Raw genomic sequence first — 27,069 nt, 5'->3', positions numbered from 1 at the left:
TAAGTAGAGTATTAATGAGCTGGTAATGGAGCGTAGAGGAGCAGGGCGCTAACAAGATGTTATTTATATTGTCGTTACCTAATTAACCTCTTCATGGATCGTCATCAGTTAAAGCCTTCAGCCGCTGTTTGTTTGGAAGCTTTTTCATTTCATTTAGTCATTTAATTCAAACCAGTTGTTAAAAACTCAGTTGGACGAGAGAAAACGTGAACGATAAACCAGGAACAGAATAATCAGCTTAGGGTTAGTTTTTCTATTTGCAAAGGAGTCAACATTTACCAAATATACTATACTAACAAAACAATAATTTTACACAAACAAAATGATTACAAACTAACGACAGGAAAATCTACAGACCCCTGGCAACAATAATAGTAGCAATTATTATTATGTTATTCTGTAAATAACATCGGAATAATTACCAACTCTATAAATTCTTTGTAATCTATTTTATATAACAGAAAATAAAATAATTTATTTAAAAGATAAATCTTTGAGCTCTGTAATAACATTTGTTCTGCAGATTTTCTGCTGAGTCATTGTTAAGCCCTCATTGTTTCGGCTTTTCTCCAGTTTCTCAACGAACTGCAGTGAAGGATTTCACATCTCAAACTGAGGTTTTTTGTTTAATGACAATCGTCGGCATAAAGGGACCAGAAAGGGATGATTGATCTGTGTCTGTAACGGTCCTGCAGGTCAGGTGACGTCGTGGTCCAGGTCCTCGAAGAACGCCGGCACCAGCAGCACCTGGGTCCGCCTCCCGCACAAGAAACCATCCGAGGTAGGACAGCTGCTGCTCTGGAGCTCCAGTTTGACCAATTCAGATTATTTAAAAACAATTATTGATGGTTGATTGTTCAGATTCCAAGTCAGGTTTATGTTTTATATCACAAATAAAACTGCAGGTTTAAAGTGATTTTAGTTTCGTTATGAATGAAGGCAGCAGCTGCATTTCTACTGACCAAATAATTTGATATTTTGAAAATAATTTTGCTTAATGGGAAACATGGAAATTAAAAAATATTTTTTTTAATAACGCGAATCACATGATCAGAACAGGAAGTTACTACTGGTGGAAACCAAGAAGAAGACAGGAAGCAGTTGCAGAAGGATGACGCTTCATGTCAAACTTACTCAACTTATTGTGATTTTAATCCTTTTTTATGTAATGGAAACACTGTAATTGTGAAACTACAGTGTAATGGAAACTCCGCTGCTGTTTCAGCAGTTTGGTAGTTTTCTGGGAGTTTGTTGCAGATTTGTGATGCGTAGAAACTGAATGCTGCTTCTCCAGAAGACCTGAGACTAAAGATAATTTCTCTTGTCCTTTTGAGGTCAGAGGTCATCCTCTGTAATATCTGAAGCTGTGCACTGACTCAGCTTCAGATCTCTGATGTAAAACTTATTCACCAGTTTGATGTGAAGTAAACATTTCTATATGTAACACAAAGATGTTTGTCTGGTTCCTTTCTCATAAAATACATTTCCAGACAAAGAAACTTCATATTTCTAAACTTTTTATGATAAAACCCCTCAAAGCGCCGTGTGTGTTGAGCTCGTGTGTGTTGGCTGGACGTGGCTCCTGCTGCTTCACTGATTAGCTTCTGCATCAGTTTCTTGCTCTAATGCTGCAGATTCATAGAAGTATTCATTCATCTTTGAAAATCAGACGATATTGTCAGAGTGTGAGGTTCTCCTTCGGTCCGGTTAGCGTTGCTCCATGTTAGCGCGTTCTGCTGAGCAGCCCGAGTCACGGCTGGGAAGGACGGGTTGGTTAAACGCCACCGCTCCGAAATGACCAGCCTGCCAAAGAAACCGGCATCGTCCAGTTGGGAACTGGAGAACTGATGCAATCACACATTCCTCCCACTCCAGCCGGGTTGCTGTTCAATTCACCTTCTAGAATTATTTTTACGGTACGTCTACGTTCAGGAGGCAAATGTTCTGCTCCGTTCGCCTCCACAGAGACTCAGACTGACTCTCTTTGCCCAGAGAGTGTGAGTCGTCAGCAGAGCATGTCAAGCTTCCTTCGCCTCCATGCAGCTAACCACAGGCTGCTGGAAGGTCCTGTCAGCAATCAGTCGCTCAGTAATTACCGCTGCAGCTCTCTGCTCTGACCCCGGGCCTCCGCCGAGGAGTCAGGGGCCACGTCCCTTTCAAAACGCTGCCTCAGCGCAGCGCTGCCTCAGCGCAGCGCCCCGCAACGCCCGCAGCGCCCCGCAACGCCCCGCAGCGCCCCGCAGCGCCCCGCAGCGCCCCGCAACGCCCCGCAGCGCCCCACAATGCCCTGCAGCGCCCCGCAACGCCCCGCAGCGCCCCGCAACGCCCCGCAGCGCCCCACAATGCCCTGCAGCGCCCCGCAACGCCCCGCAGCGCCCCGCAGCGCCCCGCAACGCCCCGCAGCGCCCCACAATGCCCTGCAGCGCCCCGCAACGCCCCGCAGCGCCCCGCAACGCCCCAGCGCCCCACAATGCCCTGCAGCGCCCGCAACGCCCCGCAGCGCCCCGCAGCGCCCCGCAGCGGTACATGTTAAAGTGCCTGGACTCCAATTTTCTTGGAAATTGCATCAAAACTTTGTTTTTAGATAATCAGATTTGTTCATCTGTTGATTCAACGCAAACAGAAAGAAAAATGGAGGTTATGAGTAAAGACACATGTTCAGCGCAGAGAACCAGGAAGGTTTAAAAGGCGTTGTGGTGAAATGTTTGTGTGGCGGCGCAGAGGCAGAGCGCTGAGCTTCGTCCCCAGAGACCAGAGCTGAACTCCTCTTCGTCAGAGAAACCTCGCTGCTCTTCTCCTCCGGGAATCGTATGACAGTCTGCATAACTCCGTATCGTGGAACCAGGACACACACGTTGGGGCGGCGCCTGCCTCAACGCAACAGACAGCAGGATGAATTTCCACACTACCGGGGATTTCCTCCCTGAAATTGTTCCCCACACACAGATGGGAGTTTGTATTCAAATCCTCTTTCATCTCCGTCTTCATTCCACACAAGTTGTATTTTTCTATCTTGTGCCAGTAACTAAATCAAAGTTTGACATTATTTCTTTTTTTCCAGTTGTATAACATTTACAGTTGAAAGCAGATGTTTACATGCATCTTTTCTTTTTCCTCACTGTCTGACAAAAGTTTCTGGATTTAAACCAAATTTATTTAGTCCTTTTTGAGTCATAAAATCTTCAAATTATTTCTGAAGCCCAGATAATGATGAGCTTCATTCACATTTCAGTGATTTAGCTTCATGAATTACCTGGAAGGAAGGTGGGAATGTGTTTTCAGGTGACACGTCGCGCGTCACTCTTCCTGCTGCGCCATCAACAAACACAAAATTTAAAGAATCTTAGTTCCTCTGTCAGACTGTTAAACTCATAACAAACATTTTTGTGAAATAATCTTGACCTCAAACCTTCCCAGCAATATTAAAGAATCATTTACATAAAATAACCGCAAACATCTTCCTGGAATTTGCTTTAATTTAGTTTTTTCTAAAGATATTTGCAGTAGAAACTTTTACATTTTATGCAAATTATATTATTATTAAAATCAGGAAATGAATTATTTGCATTTTTTTTATGTATTTCTAATATTGTACAAAATATGAAAATCTTCAGAATTTTTCAATTTGTTCATCTGATTGTTCAGTTAATTGTCAGGATATTCCGTGCATACAATGTGTATCAAATTAAGATGACAGCAGATAAACTGTCATCATCAATAATCTTTAATCTGCCAGTTTGAGCTATTTTTGTGGCATATTCTGGAAGTGTTGAAGGCTAAAGTTTAATCTTCTGATTAAAACTAATGTAGAAGACGTTTGGAAATATGAATGGACGAAGCTTCGTTTAAATGTCGGTGGAACGGCTCTCGTATCGTTTACCGAATGTCTGGAAAATGTTTCATTAAATAAAAGTCAGGTATCTACAACTTGTTCTCCTTTTAGAAACGTTTGGCAGCCTAGAAAGGCGCCAGTCTGAGCGCCTCCTGGTGTTCGACGGAGGAAGGAAGGAAGTGATGTCGGTGGGGTTTCCCAGCACAGCGGAGCAGGTGTGAAGCCGTGCTGCTGCCTTCCTGATCGATCTGTTGCTCAGTGCTGCAGGTTAAGTGTAAAGGTGTAAACCAGGTGCAAAGCTCAGAAAGCCACTGGATTTGAAACAGAAACAGTTTTTACTTCCTGAGCTTTGAGCGAGGGACGGCGCAGTGCAGGGACAGTCCCACCGTTCACAATCGGTGACATTAATGATCATCTGACAGGATTCTTTATGTTAATTATGGAGCTGAAGGTCAGGTGACTAAATCAGTTGGAGATATTTTAGTGAGCTGCACCGATCAGACTCTTACCGGTCATACCGATAATATGATTTTGGATCAATAAGGACAACATTAATCTGAAATGGAAAAGTCTTCATATTCATTAAGCTACTGAGGCTTTTGACTTTCTGCTACAACTGCAGTTCTGTCAAAGTGTTTGGTATGAACAGAAAAATACGTGTTTTTTTATGTAAACTCTAAATCCATAAAAGTTTGTGGTTTTAAAAATGTGAAAATTACCTTTGCAGGAATCAGATTGAGTCTGTTTTCAGTCCGTTGTGTAAAGATTTGTTGCCGACTCGACTTTGACACTTTAAACTCGACGTTTTGAAAAAGATTTTTATTGAGAAAGTCTGAAAAGCAGCCAGATGATTAACATCATTGTGCAGCGGATGAATAGAACCTGATTAACTGCTCCGCTTTGTTTTCTTCTGTTTACGTAACAAAAGCTTCCAGTTTTCACTGCTTAGGAAGAAATTAGCATATCTTTGCACCTCAAATGTTGAGATCACAGTTGGATTATTTTAATCAGGAGATAATTACTCACCTGGTGACATTTACTTCTTACTCACTCACACCTACATGAAATATCTCCAAACAGCCACATTTATCAGCGTTTTAACTTCATTTTTGTTTTTGAGGTTTTGTTGTTTGTTTGTCTTTATTTGAAAGTATTGAAACAGGAAAGAGGGACGGCGTAAGGCCAAAGTTTTAACATCTTAAGAAGCTTCATCCAGGTTTTTGCCTGAAGTTTAATGTAACAGTGAAATGGTCAACAACCATCCTGTCATATTCATTAAAATACAAACCTGGGCAAAATCAAAGAAGAGAATCATAAAAGCATCAATAGATAAAAGATGATCAACCAGAATATGTAGGAAATAGTTGCTATTGTTTTCAAATCGAGCCAGAATAGTTTTCAGTTTGTCACCTTTGGTAAACACGGTGAGCGAGTCGTGCCGGGTTTGGGATGCTAACAGCTGCTGCGGCTCATTAGCGTTGGCTGATTCGCCAGAGCGACCAGATGTAAACAGTTGAGGGTTTTCTGCTCACACACAAACTCTCACGCTGTCTGCCAGTCCCAGCGAGTGGACGGAGAGCTGTGCATGTCCACACATCCCGGCTGGGAAACGACGGCTAACAAACACCGTGTCCAGACGGACACGCTGCCCAGCGCTCACATTCACACACGGCGAGCCAACACGGCCTCCAGCTGTTGTAGTCAGACGTCACCTTCCAGCTTCTGCAGCACCAGGTTTCCTTCTGCAAACATGGCTGCTAAAATCAGGACTGCTTTCAATGATAACAATTACTAAAGTCTGAGCAGCTGGAGGGATGACGGAGTTTCTCTACTTGAACTAATCAATTATCCTGACTTTAAACAGATTTTTACATTAAAAGATGCAAATAAACAAAAATATCTCTTCATGTCTAATATGCAATAACAACATTCCTTTAGTGAACACTTTATCTGCATCAACCTGTGAAGATCTCAGGCTTCTTGCTGGACATCAGCTGGTGTTGGCTGATTAGCTATTATTTAGATCAATTGATTAATAACTGGAGAGTAAAAGGTGAAGCTGCAATACGAGGCTTTCTAGAATATATTTACAGACAAATGTTTGTTATTTTAGATGAAAATCTACATCTTTTCTGTTTAGCTTAGGCTTAATTGCTACAAAATTGCCTTTTTCGATTAATAATTAGTTGATTTTTTTTGAATAATCGATTCATCACAATGAATCTGATTAATCGTTTCAACCCAAATATTGATTTGAATAAATATGTCTGACCTTGAAGCAGGTAGGCAGCAGCATTGTTGCATTTTCCCCCTAAAATGCAATACAGTATCATTCCTGTTGTGCATTTAAACCACATGAAGCTGAAATGATGATGCTTCTGTTGTTAAATCTTAAATGTAAAATATTAATACATTTTGTAGTTTCAGCTGAATTTTTTCTTTGAATGTTGATTTTGTTTGCAGCAAATGGTTAAATATTGATCAATTTCGAAATTATTTGATGATTAATGCGATTAATCGTTTCAGCCCTAATCAAATTGTTTCCTTTATAATGACATATGTTAATTTATGTTTTATTTTAAATCAGTATTTATTTGAAATAAAACATATTTAAAATGAAAGTATTTTACAGTGTAAAATACTTTAATCATAAAGTAGTCACTATGCAGACTTTAAAGCCTTAAAGTGACTATTTTTATTTAATGATATAATTTACAAGAGCAACAAGATAATAAAAAGAACATAATTATATACAAATCCAGTGTTAAAGGTCTGATCATCTGCAAACACATCTGACTGTAGTTGCATCTGTGGAGTCTATTAAACCAACATGCTGCATTTTATGAGTATTTTTATTTCTCCCAGGATTAATATAATCCTGTTTTTGCTGCTGCTTCCTTTAGAGAACGATGATCATTTGTAAATAAAAAAAATCATGTGAAAAGCTCAGACTTTTAACTTATTAACAGTTAAACAGGAAAAGTTGATATGATGTTTTTCACAGAATTTGGAACTAAAACTGAGTTTTGGGTTCAAATATTGGCAGGTTTTGTTTTGTTAAATGCAAAATGTTTATATATTTTTACATTTTCGTTTTAATTATTGCTCTGGCTGTTTTTTATGCTGGAGTTAACGATTAATCAGTTGCTAAATTAGTTGACGATTATTTCACAAATCGATTAATCAGAATTAACCTGATTCAGACCTGCATGATGTCAAGATGAGTATAATATGTATAGGTGTGTTCAGTTTAGTTATTATGACCCTATAATGTAAAAACTTTGACAAAACTTTTGTTCCAGTAAAAATAATAGATTAAAATGAATCAACCAATTAAAGTTATTTCTATGTGATGTAATTCACTGGAGATCCAAAACCTTAAAATGATGCACATTTTCTGCATTAGAAGAAATTTTATTTCGTTTTCTCATTCTTTATGACTCAACGAAACAAATATATTCTCATAAAAATGGCTCTTTCAACATGGCTGAACTTATAAAAGCTTTGTTATAAAAAGACACATTTTATTTCTATTGTAGTACCATGATCTTATTGACTGCGATTAAAAATAAAGTGGTCAGATAAATATTGTCATTGGTACCATCTGAACCGGCAGCTGATGAATGACATGCTGTTGGGTCTCGGTTGGAAACATCCATGTGACCTGCTCTGTTCTTCTGTCTCGGTGAATTCGGCTTCTTTAAGTGTGACGACTGAATGGAGTTTCAGTGTGTGCAGACAGCATTAATCATGTAGCTGTTTTGATTGTTTCAGCCACACGACTGTAAAACTAGGTCACGTCTCCACCCTCCATTTCACCAGATCCGCAGCCTGAGCTGCCAAACGGAGAGCGATATTTGCATCGCAGTCCGTGGGGGGAAATTGGCTTCTGCCTCTTAAGTCTCCTTCAATATTTCTTGTCTGTGACCCAGTTTTTAAGGTTTATTTATTGAGAAAAGTTTCTTTCACATTCCTGCTCTCTCATTTCACTGCCACTCACCTCAGAGCTGCAGAGGAAACGTAAAGCTCCTCTCTGTCCACCGAGTGGTTTGGCGTTTCCTCAGTCAGTGGTAGGAAGTTAAAATGATGCAGCTTTAATCATCCACTGAGGGAAAACTGGTTAGATATGGGTAGAGCTGCAGCTAGCGATTATCCTAATAATCGATTTTCCTGAACGATTAATGGATCAATCGGGTAAACTGTTGGCCACATTCAGCAGATTTTTCATTTAGGAAAAATAAATGCTTTATTGACAAAAATGTAAAAATAGTATTCCTTTAGTAAACACATCATCATTTGTAGCAAAGAAAACAAAATACTTGAGTCAATATGTAAAAAGCTCGGCTGTCTCTGCAGCACAGTGCTGGTCTGAACTGCTGATTCATGGGTTTCATTATTTTTACAGCTTTTAGTTGTTCTTTTATCAAATGTCATTTTTTTTACAGTGTTCCAAATTATTATGCAGATGATATTTTCTCAGGTTTTCCTAAATGGTCATTGCAAGTGATAGTATCACTTTCATGAACTATTACAGTATAAATCAGATTTTTCTGATCAACGCTCCCATCAGAAGTTTTTATTTCTTCAAAAATAAAAACTCAAAATGCTCAGTTCCAGATGATTATGACAGCAGATTTTCTCCACATTTTATGGATTATAAAGATCTGCAAACTGTTATTCTGTGAATGTGCAGCATAACCTTCTGTATTTAATAGCACAACAAGAAATGTAATCTTTATGACACTTAAATCCAATTTGCATAATAATTTGGAACACGGCGTAATCTCTAGTTAATGATGAATTGATTACTAAATTAGTGGAATTTTTTGACAATTGATTAATCATATTAATCGTTTCAGAATTGATTTTAATATCCAGGCCTGTTTCAGCTTATAACTCTTCTGAAGTTTTTGGACCACAATAGACTTTTATTTGTTTGGAAATATGGTGAAACTTTGACTTGTACATTGATACACATTTTTTAATAATATTTAGTTTTTTAAATATCATTTTCTTGACATGTGTTCCTTTGTTTTCCTGTAAATCCCTTCAGAACCGCTGTAATTATTTACGTCATATGTTCAACAAGTTGTTGGAAATATTTCTCTGAGGCTTTGTGCAGCTGCTGCACATCGCCGGCGCTAATCTCTCATTCCATCACACAACAGAGACGCTCTGTGGGATGGGGATGTTTGGAGAACAGCGAACTCATTATGTGTACGTTTGAGATGATCTGAGGCGTGAAGCGTTATCCCGTTAGGTAGGACGAGTCCATGTTGCTTCGGTCCATCTCTGACTCTACCGACTGAATGTTGGCGCTGAAGTTGTCCAAATAGTTTGAAAGCTTGTTTTCACTCTTTCCTTTTACGGAAAGTTTCTGTTTATCTCTGTTTTACTTTTGCATTTTGAACAAAAATTTGTGATGCATTTGTGACCTAAATTGGAAAAACTTCATATTGTAGCAGAAATATTCAATATTCCTCATGAAGCAACTCATGCATGATTACGAGAAAATGAAAACATATTCTCTGTGTCCCTTAGGGGCCACCGTAGAAAGTTCTCCACAATGACATGGAAAGATGTGGATGAATTATAACTAATAGCAACATCTCAATTTTCAGCAAAGTGCAATTGCATGTTTTCCTGGTATCATGCAACCCTTTTCTAAATGTAACTAGTTTCCAAGTTTCAACAAAGTTCAGAGATAATTTTGGCTACTGTTTCTTTTTTTACTTATTCCTCATTGTAAGCATGAATCTGTGACATTTCTTAAAGCTCAATAGAGGCCAAAAATCACATCTGTTCAGTCTGAGCGCAGTCAGTCAGCGGCAGCCGCATTGAAGCAGGAACAAAGCTTAATTGCGTGACCTTTGAGCGGCGTGTTGGCAATCAGCCTGCCCTTGGCGTGGAAGGGGAGCGCCTCAGTCGCTCCGCGAATCATTCAGGCCAGCGCCGTGCGATGAGGAGCCGCCTTCAGACAAACCTCAAAAGGACTTGTTCGCTGTCTCGTCTCAACCTAATGAGGGCCACAAATTGTAGGCTCTGTATCTTTTCAGAGCTCAGAACTATATGAAGACAGCATAATAGCTACAGATGTGACATTTTGCAGATCTAAGAGGGAGAAAGGAGTTTTCAGAAGGAGCACCAGGAAATCTTTTTCACATTCATATCAAGTCCTTTATTTGTAGAAGCGTCAAGCTGGTGAGGGGTGTTGATGTGACTGATTCATGTCAGCGAGAGATGTTGCTGCATAATAACTCACAGACTGCCTCCACTTTTGCTTTTGCGTATCTTTCCTCCCTCTCATCCAACAGGAGACGGTTGGTTTTGTTACCGAGCGAAAGTTTCCTCCGGGCTTGTGTGCTCTGAGCTCAGCAGGGAGCCTGATATGCAGCAATCGCACAAAGAACAATCTGTACAATCTGCCATCTGAAATATGTCTGATGCCATTTTTAGGGAGAAGCAGAAAAACATCTTCTGATTGATACATCAGTGTTCACTCATCGGGGGGCGCTGTTAAAATATCTGGGGAACGGAGTGTTGAGGTTCTGATGTTTTAATCCTTTTTGCTTCCTCCTGACCTTGGTTTTGTAAGTAACCATTTGGAGTCTGAAGATGCAAACATGTGAAATTGGCTTGCTTCATCCAGCGTAATGATTTCCTGGTCAAGACGTTTGCACATCCTTAAAATGTCTTAACAAGTTTTATGAATATATCTGATCTCTTTCCTTGAAAAGGTTAAAATAGGTCAGTGGTCATTCAATATTCAATATATTTGTTAGATAATGAGATTCCAGTCTGAGCTCCTTTTGGATTGGGCTGTTTTAGGGCCTCTGTCACTTTAAATCCAAACAAGCTGCTGTTGGCCACGCCCCCAACTCAACATTTACGCTCGCACCTGAAAATGGCTGCAAACACATGCACAATTTTCCAACCGTGCATCTTAGAAAAGCATTAGTTTAGCCTCCTGCACAACCAACCAGAATGCAGCAAGTGGTTTCTGGATGATGAGTCAACAACAAAACTCTTGTATTTTCTAGCAGCCATTGTACAGCAGGAAAACTAGCTGACCACACGCTGGAGATCAGCTGGGTTTGCTATGTAACGGGTTGCCTTCATTGCAGTTGCTAAGTAACTTGTGACATTCATCTTCGCCACTGGATAACTGCTGTTAACTGAAGTTATCTAGTGCATTTGGTGCACTAGATAACTTCACAAAGTAGGAGGATTAATAAATTAGAATCATTTTTTTATCTTTCAACTTCACCTCAAACCAACAGTTAGAAATTTTCCTTGAAGAAACTTTCCTGAATAAAGCAGATGGTGGAGTTAGTAAACATTAAACTTCTGGACTGGAACAAATTTCAGTCCATTTGAAAATTTATTAACTATTCATAAAAGCTATATCTGCCATTCTGTTCTATGTTGTGAAAGTTTGTGACATGTGAAAATGGCGAGAAAAAGGAACTATTATGACACAAAGTAAAAGCGGTTCTGGGTGACCATCAGGAAAACTGAATGTTCTTCCTTTCTCTGTTGCATTGGTCTGTCCTTCTCCATCTCATTCTTTCTGTTTCATTCATGTCGAGCTTTTTGATTAAATACAAAAGCTCTAAACATAATTTCTTCAAACAGTAAATCATTTCAAACAATTTTACTTACATAAGAAAAAACAAGACATCTGAGTTTTCTGCTTTTCTCACTACAATCTTTATGTCGTTTGGCATCATCAGAAAAGCAACACTAAGCAATGAACCAAACCACGAATCCACCCAGAATCAACTAATAAGTAATAGGCAGATACATCCCCAACACATCCAACCAACTGAGTGGACTACCATGTCACCCACTCACCCCAAAACAACCAACGACTTGTTCACCGTCTTACCCCACCCAGAGACAACCAACCAGCTGATAAAGAAACCTCCTAAACCAAACAAAGAAGCAACTGAGTGGACTACCATGTCACCCACTCACCCCAAAACAAGCCCCCAACCCACTCAGAAAGGTCCAACAAGTTCCTGACCAAGCATTGTCCCACTTCAGCCAACTAACCAACTGAGCCTCTCTGTTCAACAACTGACCAGCCTCCACCCTGAGACAACCGGCCAGTCAACAAATGTCAACCCCTCTATTTCTTAAGGCTTTATAATCAGTGTAAATGTAACTTATCCTAAATTAAATTGTATCTCAGCAGAACGCTTATGACAAAAATGCCTCTTAAGGGAGAAAACTAGAATTCATTGAAATCTTCCCAATTTCTTTTTGTATGTTAACCACACTAAAACCTCACTCACCTCAGAATTTTAAATTGCACTGAATTGAATGTGCACTTAAAAATGAAAGCTGAAGACTATAATTTGCTGAATACATTACATAGTGAGAGCGATGATGGATTTCCATCTTTGTGCATGTTTGAAATCTCTGAGTCACTGGACTAATGCACTGATCTCCCTCCGTCTTGTTCACACACAAGCACAGCCTTTCCCCTCTCTCTTTCTGACACTTTTCATCAAGCCCTTTCTTTCCTTCGTCTTTTTCTCACTCATGATCACCCACTCAACACTCACACACATACATACATGCACACACTTCTTCCTGAGTCCTGTGGTCCTTCCAAGCAGCCAATCATTAGAGCCTGTGCTGTGATGTGGCTGCTAAAATTATCCTCTTCTCTCTGTGAGCTGACATCTGCCATGACGCATTTGGAGAGCCAGGTAGCCATGATGCCCAGAGGAGAAAACTAATCTTTTCTTTTTCTTGCCCTTCCATTTCCTTAATTCCTCTTTTGCTATTCTAATTTATTTTAATTGTGCTTTCTCACTCCTTTTTTACTGTTTGATCCTTTTTTGCCTCAGATTTCTCTTCTTAGCAGAAGAGTACTCGGATTTTAAAATAACAGATATTGACCAGAATGCTGTAGTTTGAAAACCAAGTAAGTTGGGTTTGTGTGATCACACTTTGAAGACAATCATATACCTTCATTTCAATCATCCTACATGCTCTATAGAAAAACACTTAAAAAGATCAAAATGTTTCACATTCACTCAAACACATAAGCAGAAAGCCAGCAAGTGACAGATGACCATCAGACAAACTCCTTCACCTCATCGACAGATCTAACAGAGAACGAGAAACCCACTGATGCTCCAAGAGGCAACTGGCCAAACAACACAACCAACAACCAACTGACCAAAACAACACAACCAACAACCAACTGACCAAACAACACAACCAACAACCAACTGACCAAACAACACAACCAACAACCAAATGACCAAACAACACAACCAACAACCAACTGACCAAACAACACAACCAACGACCAACTGACCAAACAACACAACCAACAACCAACTGACCAAACAACACAACCAACAACCAAATGACCAAACAACACAACCAAAAACCAACTGACCAAACAACACAACCAACGACCAACTGACCAAACAACACAACCAACGACCAACTGACCAAACAACACAACCAACAACCAAATGACCAAACAACACAACCAACAACCAACTGACCAAACAACACAACCAACGACCAACTGACCAAACAACACAACCAACAACCAAATGACCAAACAACACAACCAACAACCAACTGACCAAACAACACAACCAACGACCAACTGACCAAACAACACAACCAACAACCAAATGACCAAACAACACAACCAACAACCAACTGACCAAACAACACAACCAACGACCAACTGACCAAACAACACAACCAACAACCAACTGACCAAACAACACAACCAACGACCAACTGACCAAACAACACAACCAACGACCAACTGGCCAAACAACACAACCAACAACCAACTGGCCAAACAACACAACCAACAACCAAATGACCAAACAACACAACCAACGACCAACTGACCAAACAACACAACCAACTACCAACTGACCAAACAACACAACCAACGACCAACTGACCAAACAACACAACCAACGACCAACTGGCCAAACAACACAACCAACAACCAACTGGCCAAACAACACAACCAACAACCAAATGACCAAACAACACAACCAACGACCAACTGACCAAACAACACAACCAACGACCATCTGGCCAAACAACACAACCAACGACCAACTGACCAAACAAACCCAACCAACAACCAACTGGCCAAACAACACAACCAACGACCAACTGACCAAACAGCACAACCAATGACCAACTGACCAAACAACACAAACCAACTACCAACTGGCCAAACAACACAACCAACGACCAACTGACCAAACAGCACAACCAATGACCAACTGACCAAACAACACAACCAACTACCAACTGACCAAACAACACAACCAACAACCAATGACCAAACAACACAACCAACGACCAACTGACCAAACAACACAACCAACAACCAACTGACCAAACAACACAACCAACAACCAACTGACCAAACAACACAACCAACAACCAAATGACCAAACAACACAACCAACGACCAACTGACCAAACAACACAACCAACTACCAACTGGCCAAACAACACAACCAACAACCAACTGACCAAACAACACAACCAACGACCAACTGGCCAAAAACACAACCAACAACCAAACTGGCCAAACAACACAACCAACAACCAACTGGCCAACAACACAACCAACGACCAACTGACCAAACAACACAACCAACGACCAACTGACCAAACAACACAACCAACAACCAACTGACCAAACAACACAACCAACGACCAACTGACCAAACAACACAACCAACGATGAACTGACCAAACAACACAACCAACGACCAACTGACCAAACAACACAACCAACGATGAACTGACCAAACAACACAACCAACGACCAACTGACCAAACAACACAACCAACGACCAACTGACCAAACAACACAACCAACGATGAACTGACCAAACAACACAACCAACGACCAACTGACCAAACAACACAACCAACGATGAACTGACCAAACAACACAACCAACGACCAACTGACCAAACAACACAACCAACAACCAACTGGCCAAACAACACAACCAACAACCAAATGACCAAACAACACAACCAACGACCAACTGACCAAACAACACAACCAACGACCAACTGGCCAAACAACACAACCAACGACCAACTGACCAAACAACCCAACCAACAACCAACTGGCCAAACCACACAACCAACGACCAACTGACCAAACAGCACAACCAATGACCAACTGACCAAACAACACAACCAACTACCAACTGGCCAAACAACACAACCAACGACCAACTGACCAAACAGCACAACCAATGACCAACTGACCAAACAACACAACCAACTACCAACTGGCCAAACAACACAACCAACAACCAACTGACCAAACAACACAACCAACGACCAACTGACCAAACAACACAACCAACAACCAACTGACCAAACAACACAACCAACAACCAACTGACCAAACAACACAACCAACAACCAAATGACCAAACAACACAACCAACGACCAACTGACCAAACAACACAACCAACTACCAACTGGCCAAACAACACAACCAACGACCAACTGACCAAACAACACAACCAACGACCAACTGGCCAAACAACACAACCAACAACCAACTGGCCAAACAACACAACCAACAACCAACTGGCCAAACAAACACAACCAACGACCAACTGACCAAACAACACAACCAACGACCAACTGACCAAACAACACAACCAACAACCAACTGACCAAACAACACAACCAACGACCAACTGACCAAACAACACAACCAACGATGAACTGACCAAACAACACAACCAACGACCAACTGACCAAACAACACAACCAACGATGAACTGACCAAACAACACAACCAACGACCAACTGACCAAACAACACAACCAACGACCAACTGGCCAAACAACACAACCAACAACCAACTGGCCAAACAACACAACCAACAACCAACTGACCAAACAACACAACCAACAACCAACTGGCCAAACAACACAACCAACAACCAACTGGCCAAACAACACAACCAACAACCAACTGGCCAAACAACACAACCAACAACCAACTGGCCAAACAACACAACCAACGACCAACTGACCAAACAACACAACCAACGACCAACTGACCAAACAACACAACCAACAACTGACCAAACAACACAACCAACGACCAACTGACCAAACAACACAACCAACAACCAACTGGCCAAACAACACAACCAACAACCAAATGACCAAACAACACAACCAACAACCAACTGGCCAAACAACACAACCAACAACCAACTGACCAAACAACACAACCAACAACCAACTGGCCAAACAACACAACCAACGACCAACTGACCAAACAACACAACCAACGACCAACTGACCAAACAACACAACCAACTACCAACTGGCCAAACAACACAACCAACGACCAACTGACCAAACAACACAACCAACGACCAACTGACCAAACAACACAACCAACTACCAACTGGCCAAACAACACAACCAACAACCAACTGACCAAACAACACAACCAACGACCAACTGACCAAACAACACAACCAACAACCAACTGACCAAACAACACAACCAACAACCAACTGACCAAACAACACAACCAACAACCAAATGACCAAACAACACAACCAACGACCAACTGACCAAACAACACAACCAACTACCAACTGGCCAAACAACACAACCAACGACCAACTGACCAAACAACACAACCAACGACCAACTGACCAAACAACACAACCAACGACCAACTGACCAAACAACACAACCAACAACCAACTGGCCAAACAACACAACCAACGACCAACTGACCAAACAACACAACCAACGACCAACTGACCAAACAACACAACCAACAACCAACTGACCAAACAACACAACCAACGACCAACTGACCAAACAACACAACCAACGATGAACTGACCAAACAACACAACCAACGACCAACTGACCAAACAACACAACCAACGACCAACTGACCAAACAACACAACCAACGACCAACTGACCAAACAACCCAACCAACGATGAACTGACCAAACTTTTGTTGAAAACATTCTCCTTTTATTTTTTTGCCTGATATGTTTTTGTCCCCTGTTCTTTATTAGTTAGTTTAAATGATGCATATAACTGGACAGTGTGCAGAGTAAGAACAGCAGGAAGTCACAGATAAGCTTCACCTTTCTCTCTGTGTCAGGATTCTCATCCTCGTTAAACCCAAACATGAACCAGCCTGTTTTCAGGATAAACTATTGTGAGCTGTCTTTTGGCCTTTGAAAGCATTTAAAGTGCGATCACTGCGCTTTAAGAAAACTGACTCAGCAGCACCATAATAAGGTCTATTTAGTGGGTGGACCTGTGTTGTGTGTCTCTGCTTGTGTATACATATAAATGGTTACATTTCTTTCTCTGGGTGTGTGTTTAATCCAGTTCAGTCTTTGTATCGGTGTGTATTTGTCTCCTTTTGTTACGGTGTGTGTACACATTAGTATGTGTGTGTGTTGTCTTTACTTGGATGTGTTTCCTGGTTTTAAATGTCAGATTTCGGCTGTCATCCTCCGTGTTTTTTTGTTTTTCTTAGCACAGGAGGAAGTGAAGAGTGCTAGTTTATCACTGCCTTGTAGATGTTGAGCGATACGAGTCAGGCCACGTAATAAGACCAGACAGGTAGTCGGCCGCATGCTGCGTAAAAACCAGCTGAGTCAGGGTTCAGCAGGGGTCCAGGCGGGATTTGTACATGGAATGTTTCAGTTATCAGATTTCTTAACCTTAAAAATGAAAAAAAACGATGAATTATGCAGAGCCATGTCATAAAAATAATGTTGAATTTGAACTAAATTCAGTAAAACTGTTAGCTCAGTTATGTTTTTGTGCAGGTGGTTGAGTTGTAAAATTAAACTCAAAGCCATTTGTTAGCATGAAGACGGCAGATTTAACATGGTAAAATCCATGGTGCATGAGGGAATCAACAGCAAAGCAAAGTGGTTTATGTTACTTCACATTATATGCAAATTGTGTAAAAGAAACTAAAATAGAAAGACGACATGGAATTAATTTCTAAGACTCAGATAATGTTTTGTTTCTGCATTTTCCACAATGATCCACAGAATGTTTTCTTCATGATAATCAGTTGGACTCGGTTTGATTAGAAATCAGAACTCCACCAGCTGCTGTGGCTTTGAGTCAAACCAGCCTGTTCCCCTCCTGGCCTGTGGGGGCGCTGCACCCACAACCACTGCAGGAAACGACACTAAAACCTCTAAAGATGCTGAGAGCAACTTCCTGTTTTCACCAGATGAAACAAGATGGAGGCGTCAGAGTTTAGTGATTTCTCTTTAGTCTTTGGCTGAAGGCCAGGAGCCATTTCTGCTGCTAACGCTAGGCTAACACGTTAGCTTTGGTTGGATTTACCCAGAATGCCCTGCACTTCCTGCTTTGTTCTGCTTGCTGTTCACATCAGCGTTCAGAGTTCGCTTCAACCAAACCGCAACTGATTTTTCTAGGTGCGCCTGCCTTTGCTCTTTTGTCCACATCAGTCTGATTTCGGTTCACACCTTCACAAGCAAACCGGACTCAAGTTGGATTCAGTCGGACTAAACTGAGCTGGTGCACTGACAGAGGCATGTAAGGTTGCTTCTTTACTCTGGATTTTGAGAAGCTGCTACAATTCTGATGAAAAGTAATGTGAATTCATCAGCCCTACATTTTTGGAAAGCTAATATTTCTTTGAAAATGGAACAAGTGTTATAAAGCACCAAGTGATATAACAACAAACAGATGAATAGTTGCATATTTAAGTATATTTTCTGTTGGGAATTTGCTGTTCCTTTCCATCTTTTGTTGGATTTGGAAAATCCACTTGGCATTTTTATCCACTCTTTGCAATTTGTAAAAATTTGGAAGACTGCGCGGAAATGGCAAAATTGAATTGCACGTCTGCAGTGCAGTTATTATGTTTGATCGATGTGGAAAAATGTTTCAAGCTGCAAATAAATCAAGTGATGGATGGAACGAAATGCACTTTTGAAGTAATTACCGACAGAGTTTCCATTGTTCCCCTCAGCCTTATTACGCAACAGTCTCTGTCCACCAGCAGAGCAGCCAGAAACGACATTTGTTGCCTCATGACTCCTCATCAGTTCCTCTGTGACAATAAGATGCCAAGCGTGTTTCTTTTTGGGTCTTGTGTGGAACACAGACGTTAACTCACTCTGCAGAAGACAAACAAGTTAGAACAATCAAATCAGCTCCGGCAGATTTTTCTCCTTGATGTGTTTAGTGGAGGAAAGTGTTTCTGTTGTTACGTATCATTGTGTAAAATAAGCTCATTGTAACACAACCTCCCGTCTTGTCTCCGTCAGTCAGGGAGGGCGGCGGCTAAGTGTTTTGTCTGTAAGAAATGAGTTGGGAAAAGATGAACAAGGTGTGCAGGGGAGGCTGGCAGAAGGCAGAACATAAAACTGCAGGAGCTTGTAATAGAGTTTCCTAGACATTAATTAGCTGCAGCCATTCCTGTACAAACACACAGCAATAAAACTGATATACTGACGTCCCATTCTCTTTTCCTTCGCTGCTCGACTTGTTTCACATTACCCTGTTGTTTTTTCCCTCTTTCCATCTATTTCCTCACTACCTAATATACTTTAGATTTTATGTTTTCTCATCACTTACTGTCTCCTCTAGTCTTTATTTCATTTTCTTTCTCTCCACTGGAGAGCAAAATATGAAAGCAGCGGCATAAAGATGGATTGAGAAAAAAGAGATGAGGGAGTAGCCGGTCGCCCCGAGTCTTTATCTGTTCTGCTTGTTTTGCTGAAGGGGAAAGAAAAGATCTATTACAGTCTCGATTTTACGTCTAACATGAACTCAGACGCAGAAAATCCTGCATTGGGGCAGCAACACTATCGGTGACGGGACTGTCGGCTGCAACAGGTTCTGCAGCTGAACACACACTCGCAGTCACACACTCCACTTCTCGCCCGGGTTTATTATTTTTTGTGTTGGCCTGGCCCTCAGCAGAGGCAGCCATGCTGCTTTTTACATTCAGACCTTTCATGCACCGTGACTCATCTTCCAGTTCTTACTGCACTTAAATCATCATCACTGATTCTGGTGGCTTTTCGGCCAAGAACGGCTGGACGGACAGACGCTGTTATTCTGGTCCTGAACGTGACTCCAACAATCGATTGCTGAAAATGATGTTACAAAGGAAAGAAAGTGGATAAAATCTGACATTTTGGGAGTATTTTCTGTAGATGATGGGAGCTGAAGTTGTTTTTGTTAAAAGTAATTGCATAATAGTGATAAATAAATATTTAAAAGTATTTTGGGTCTCAAATGCTTCCAAAAAAGCATCTAGCTAATTCTTGTCAATAAGTTAAAAGTTACAAAAATTTCATAATTGTTACACCGTTACACATCACCGCTACCTAGCAACCCCAGCTGATCTCCAGCGTTTGGTCAGCGGTTTTCCAGCTGTACAATGGCTGCTGGAAAACACAAAAGTTTAGTTGTTAACTCACCATCCAGAAACCACTGCTGCATTTTGGTTGGTTGTGCAGGAGGCTCCGCTAATGCTTGTTGTATAATTGTGCATCTCTTTGCAGCCATTTTCATGGGTGGGTGTAAACGTTGAGTTGGGGCGTGGCCAGCAGCAGCTGATCTGGATTTAAAGTGACAGAGACCCTAAACAGGCAGAAGTGATTATCTAGGAATGATGTAAAAAAAGTAATGAACATGTTTTGTTTAGGCCAATCTATCCTAACCTGCACCAGGAAGCATCATGACTCACCTTCATAACACTGGAACATCTTTGTTGTTGCTGTCTTGTCTAATTTGTTCCAACCTCTTGATCTGACATCAAACTGAAGTTAAGTGGATGAACTGAAGTTAGAAATTCAGAGGACAGTTTGAAGAGGAACAACCAATCAAATGATAATGAGGAGCCGATAAACAGGGTCCTCAGTCATGGTGTTGTTGCTGCTTGTGTTTAGTGTGAGTGTTGGCGATGCCTTCTCTTCATGGCTGATGGGTGTCGCTGCTGCAGAGGCTCAGTGTGTGAGAGCAGCCTCTGCCTGGCTCTCATAAACACCTGGTTTATTTCAGGAAACCTCCTACATGCAGGATTTAAATGCGTCTGAATTTACATCTGCTTTGTTTATGTTGACCTTTAAAGGTTTTTAGGTTAATGCCAACACTTTACTGCAATGATTGCCTTTAATACTTCCTCCTCCGTCCTTTTCCTCTCAGTTTGTCAGAGCCTGCTTCTCTTTTTGCTCCATTGGTGCACATAACTACATATTTATTAGTATTATCTCACAATTAACAGAAAACACAACCAACTCTCCAAAGATGGTTTTATTCATTATTGTATATTCATTGATTCACTTCAATGTTTCATGCAGCAAATGAAGGAAAAGACATTTTTGCTAGTTTGGTCCACTTTCCCTCAGCTAATGGTTCAAACTGCCCATATTTATCATTTTCAGATATTTCCATGAATTTTGAAATGAAGTTTCTGGATGGTGAGTCAGCAACAAAAGCTCTGGTTTCCAGCAGCCATTATGCAGCAGGAAAACCAGCTGGTTGCTAGGTAACGGACCGGGTTCTTGAATGTGACGTTTTTAAAAATAGCAAATTTTCCAGTCACCAGAAAACATGAACTTATTGCCAAAAAAGTTCTTAGTTTGTCTGTAGGATGAGAAACACATAAAACTGAACCTTTAAAGTGCCATCGGTGACTCCTGGTGATCTGGTGTTGAAGTCTTCCCATTGGTCTGTGGTTTGTATTTATAATGTTGGAAAGGTGAAATATGGATATAAATGTTGGTAGAAACGTCAAAACTGTGAATGATATTCGAAAAACGAGCTAGTTGTTCCTGTTGGGCTTGCTGTTTTCAGTGGAGGTAACATCGGGAAGCAGGATGAATGGATCATTCAGGCCCGTATCAAGTGTAAGTTTGAGCTGTCAGGAAGCTTCAGGCTCCATACGAAGCATCCAGCTCTCACATGCTGCTGTCTGTTTCTGTTGGACTGACTGTTGCATTTGGACCCAGACGGAGAGTTCTGTCTGCTTACAGTTACGCTGTACACAGTTTTGTTGATTTTGTTTCAAATGGAAAACAAAAACTCATCCAGATGGACTTCTTCTGGAGATACGAAGCTGTTTAAGGGAAACTGTATCATTCCAAGCTCTATGTGGAAAGCCTGGACTTTATCAGAGGAAAGAAGACAACAAGAAATTGCAACAGTTGGTTGTTTTGGTTAAAATAAATATTTTTTAGGGGCAGTTTTAAGTTAAACATGTACAAATTTTGGGGTTATGAACTAAGAAATCTTTGTGTTTTCTCTTTTCCTGCTCATTACTGAAAGTAAAAAAGTGATTTAATGTCATCACCAAAGTAAAAAATTTTCTGCTCATGGATTTGTGTTTGTTGCGTCAGTTAGCAGCATTTCCCCGTCTCTCTCTCCCTCCAGGTGTTTCGGACAGACTTCATCACGGCCATGAAGCTGCCGGACTCGGCCCAGCTCGGCCCAGACGACTTCTACGTTTCTGTCCGACCCGTGGAGACAGGAGTGGGAGAAGGGGGTTCAGGTCCCAGCCAACCTGGAGGCCATCCCAGAACCTGTGGTCAGGTAGGATTTATCCATAGCAGAGTGTTTAGAGGGTTATTTACTCTGAAGTGACTGAAAAGCTTTAAACAGTTAAACCAACCAACCTGCCATGTGAGCAGCCTGTTCCCCTCCTGGCCTGTGGGGCGCTGCAGGAAACAACACAAAAACCTCTGAAGACACTGAGCGCAACTTCTTTATTCACCAAATGGAAACAAGATGGAGGCATCAGATTTTGGCGGTTTAGTCTTTGGCTAAAGATGAGGACCATTTCTGCTACTAGCTCTAGGCTAGCACGTTAGGTTTGGTTGTATTTACCCAGAATGCCCTGTTCTGTCCATTTCCCCCAAGCGGTCTCTGGTCCACTTGGCGTTCACATTCAAACCGAACCAGAGTTCACTTCCACCGAATCCAGACCGAGGTTTGGAGGACCTGAGGTCAGAGGTCGATTAAAAGCGGCTTCCTTTGTCTAATTTACTCGAGTGGAATCACCAAACACAGAGAAATACTGCTGATCAGAACCACAACGTGTAATATTGTGATTGGTACACGAGGGGCAGTAGGGTTGGATTCACACACGCCGTGGATCAGGCAGATACAGATGTTAAGGTGGCTGGCAGATGTGCCAACCGCTTGGCAGAGGAAGGCAGAGGAAGGCAGATCTCCCAGCAGCTGCTCCACATACCCATGTGGTTTCATTCTGGCATTCGAGGAACTAATGAAAATGCTCAGACTAGCCAGTAATGCTTGTAGCACTGAGAGGCCACACACTCAGAGCTCTGGGAAGACAGACTACCTAATGAATTTCCCAGAGAGAATCAGCTGAAAGTTTAGTTATTTTTACAGCGTGGATGCATGCATGGATTGCAGCAGCATCTGTGAAACCTTTTCTACTGAGCACATTTCATGGCACTTACAGTTTGCAGCTGCAGGCAGTTTGACTTGGTTTTTCTCTGTGGGTTAGAAATGTAACAGTTTCTGCAGGTGAAAAAAATCAACTCTAAGTTGCTGATTATAGTGAATTTTAATGTTTTTACACCATTTTAAATGCTTGTTTTTCCTTTTAAGAATGATTTGTCTCATTTATGTCGGTGGCAAATGTTGCTGGGAGATTTATTGCAATAAACAATAATATTGTTTTGAGACTATTTCAAATGAAAATTTGTTTCTGACTTTATTTTGAAAGTATTCATAAATATTTCTGCAGGTTGTTTTGATATTCATCTAAAATAAGTAGGTGGAAAAATGAAAAACAAAAACAGAAACGTTTACTGCAGATTACAAATACTTAAAATGAGTTAATTTGGGGATTAGTTTGAGAAAACCTCTTTTGATGATCATCTGTTGTGTGAAAAATGATTCACTAATTGCTCTTTAAACCTTTTTTATTCATGTTTTCCTCATGAATTCAGCTAAATAAAACCAGTTGGGATCAATTGTTTTTGTGATGGGCTGCTATCAACAGTGTCTATTTTATTACATTTTGTAATAAAATACAAGATGTTGAATAAACATCTTTTCTTCCATCTGTTTTGCTTAAATTGCATCCATGTTGTTCCACCGTCTGGAACAGAATAAATATGGAAATATTTTTAGGATCTTACCGGTTTGGATGAAACTGGAAACAAAGTTTGGAGAAATATTTGTTCACTGGACGGCCGCCTGTTTGTGGTTCACCTATTATTATTATAAACTCCAAATTATTCATAGAAAATCCTGGTTATGTTTTTCGTCTTCGCGTCCTTATGTCAAAGTTTTATTTTTAAATTTACAAAGAGCGTAAAGTTTAGATTGCTAAAGTTGAAATGCCTGACCATCTGGGGTTGAAAGGTTAACACTCCTACATCTGGAGTTAGGATGCAGCTCCTCTGGCATCTGACTGTCGAAGAGGAGTAAATCTTTACCCGTGCAGACTGAGCTCTTGCATAGCGCAACATGAGATCAACTGGGGTTGTTCAGATGCTGAGGTAAAGGACAATTCCACAGTGAGGAATTTTTTTGACCTTTCCAAAACTTGGACTGAAACTGTTTCAATTCGGGTTCATTGAAATACGCCCTTTCGTTTGGTGAGGTGTGAACACTAATCGACCTCTGACCTCTGGTCCTCCAAACCTCGGTCTGGTTCAGTTTGAATGTGAACCCCAAGTGGACCAGAGAGCGCTCCAAAACCAGAAAGTGGACTACAGCGCAGGGCATTCTGGGTAATACAACCTAAGCTAACATGCTAGCGTAGCGTTAGCAGCAGAAATGGCTCCTGGTCTTCAGCCAAGACTAAAGAGAAATCACTAAACTCTGACGCCTCCATCTTGTTTCATCTGGTGAAACAGGAAGTTGCTCTCAGTGTCTTCAGAGGTTTTAGTGTCGTTTCCTGCAGTGGTTGTTGGTGCAGCGCGCCCACAGGCCAGGAGGAGAACAGGCTGCTCAAAGAACAGAGAGACAAAGAAGCACATGGCACAAATGTTTCAGTTTTTCTTTCTAATCAAACTGATTCTGCTGGACTCTGAGGTCTGAAAACATCCTTAGATGCTTCAAGACACATAATTTACTGAAATCCATGTATTCTTATAATGCAAGGCGGCTGAGCAGAGCCTTGCACATCTCATCCTGTTCTCCTCTCCTCCACCTCTTCATCCCTCTTTCCTCATTTTAGTTGTGCTGGAGGCGCTGACACATTTCTGTTTCTATTTTTTTTTGAGTTATGACATAATCTCAAAAATTGTGGAAGAGGAAAAGAGCTCCGGGCTCTGTCTGTCTTTGACACAATCGTTCACATTTCTCCATATTTGGTTATTGAGAGGCTTTGAATGTGAAACGCTGTTTTACTTTTTTCTGCATGATTCACTGAGAGAAGCAGAAGATCCTCTGCTGCCTCTTTGCCCTTCACTGTTCCTGTTTTTTACCCTTTCCTACACTCTGTCCTTCATCTCCATTTATTATTTCTCCTCTCCCCACTGGCTTCCCGTTGCTCTTCCTCGTCTCTCCTCCTCCTCTCTTGTCCGTGTTATCACTTACTCTCCACCTGCACCTTTCCTCCTCTGTCTTCCTCTGGATCTTGGTTTTTGTGGGGGCTGAGTGAAAATAATTAGCTGTTGCATAACACTGAACAGGACTGCGCCGGTGATTCGACAGCTTCTGTCTCCAGGGACAACTCTGAACCAGAGACGGGAATAATTACATACACGCATGAGAAGATGTGCCCTTTTTCTTAAAATTAATGGGATCTATCTTGGGGTTTTATTATATGTTTCTCCATTTCAGCCCCTGGCGGAGCTGTTGAATGTAATGTGGGGCTCCGGTCGGAGCCGGCTTGGTTTCTGCACATGGAAAGAATGAATAAAGTGGTTAAAATACAGTAAATAAAAGAAGGAGTGCATGTGTTAAACGGTGAAGTGAATGATGTTTATGAGGTGAAGCTCCCAGCAGGCTGAAATCACAAGATAATAAGATGGATTTTGTGGTCGATATATGTTACGGTCAGCGTTCTGGCAGCTGGGATCTGATGCAGAACTTGGTTCTGAAAGGCATGTATGGTATGCAGAACATTTGGGTGAACTGTCTGGAAGCCTCAGTGCGGGGGGTCCGCCTCACACCGAGAGGACGCTAGCTTTAGCAAAGCTTTCTGCCAAGTAATTACTGAGGAGAGACGGGCTGAGTGTGGTCATGTTGCGCAGGAGAGAACCTGCTGTGATTCTGACTGAAACCTGAAACATTTTGCAGAAGAATTTACTATTTATTTTCTGGGACAAATGTATGAATGCAAATAAAAATATTAGGTTTGGTTTCAGCAGCGCATGTAACACAGTAGCAACAGCTGATCAGAAGAGACTGTTAAACTGTCTTTGTTAATTTCTAACATTGTTTATTAGTATTTATTATCTAGAAATCTATAACAGACAAAGATCAACCACTGCAGGAAACGACACTAAAACCTCTGAAGATGCTGAGAGCAACTTCCTGTTTCACCAGATGAAACAAGATGGAGGCGTCAGAGTTTAGTGATTTCTCTTTAGTTTGGCTGAAGACCAGGAGCCATTTCTGCTGCTAGCGCTAGGCTAGCATGTTAGCTTAGGTTGTATTTACCCAGAATGCCCTGCACTGTAGTCCACTTCCTGCTTTTGGCATTCACATATTTTGGCATTCGACCAAACCCAGTCCAAGGTTTGGAGGACCAGAGGTCAGAGGTCGATCAGCGTGCACACCACAAACGAACCAGACTTTGACTAGACTCAACAGAACTGCTGTGAAAGAACCTTTAATCTGTTACTTATCTTTCCGTTTAAGTTTCTGTATCTAAAACCATTTTTTACGAGTCAAAACTTGAAGAACTAATGTTGTGTCAACAGAAACACACAACGTGCTTCAGCAGAAAGACAGAAACGTTTTCAGTGTGAAGTTTCCGTCTGAACTCATTTTGTCACACTTGATGGTCACTCAACCATCTTGGCCATCATAACTTCATTAGTTGCTTCATTCATGCTGTTGGTATTTATGGAAACCAACACCGACATGCTGTAAGAAAATGAACTAACTGTTTTCAGGACAAACCCAGTGTATGTCAGTTGTTTGTATAATTGGTCTTCGATGTGAACTCTGGATGGTGTCTGGATCCTCCAGTCGCAGGGATTCAGTTGGAAAC

The 27,069-nt window shown here is 41.2% G+C and overlaps 1 pseudogene; it reads left to right on the top strand.

Moving 5' to 3' along the window:
• LOC129373375 (protein Jade-1-like) overlaps positions 1-27,069 on the top strand; it is a 103,753-nt pseudogene that overhangs the window by 3,236 nt on the left and 73,448 nt on the right.

This window comes from Poeciliopsis prolifica, unplaced genomic scaffold, assembly GCF_027474105.1.
Source record: "Poeciliopsis prolifica strain line A6 unplaced genomic scaffold, Auburn_PproV2 SCAFFOLD033, whole genome shotgun sequence".
NCBI classification, from domain to species: domain Eukaryota; kingdom Metazoa; phylum Chordata; class Actinopteri; order Cyprinodontiformes; family Poeciliidae; genus Poeciliopsis; species Poeciliopsis prolifica.
This window is presented reverse-complemented; position numbering and strand designations above follow the sequence as displayed.